This window comes from Penaeus monodon, chromosome 24, assembly GCF_015228065.2.
Source record: "Penaeus monodon isolate SGIC_2016 chromosome 24, NSTDA_Pmon_1, whole genome shotgun sequence".
Classification (NCBI taxonomy): Eukaryota; Metazoa; Arthropoda; class Malacostraca; order Decapoda; family Penaeidae; genus Penaeus; species Penaeus monodon.
In genome coordinates this window covers 3,466,879-3,467,107 of record NC_051409.1, presented here as the reverse complement: position 1 = coordinate 3,467,107, position 229 = coordinate 3,466,879, and positions in this window count along the sequence as shown.

The window sequence follows — 229 nt, the reverse complement described above, 5'->3', positions numbered from 1 at the left end:
AGTACGTTTGGCGTTTGTAACGGCCTAAATATAAGGCTTTCATATCGCTCTACCATACTACCACCAATCGTCACCAATTTGGTAAGAAATAAAGTATGAGCTTTTTACATTGGAACTGAGTGGTAATAGTTCCCTTGTCCGGGGAACTCATAAGAGTGATATACGAAGAGACGCAAACACTCTGGCCGTGTCTTGATTGATGCCAATACTCAACGGTTTGTGGGCACAT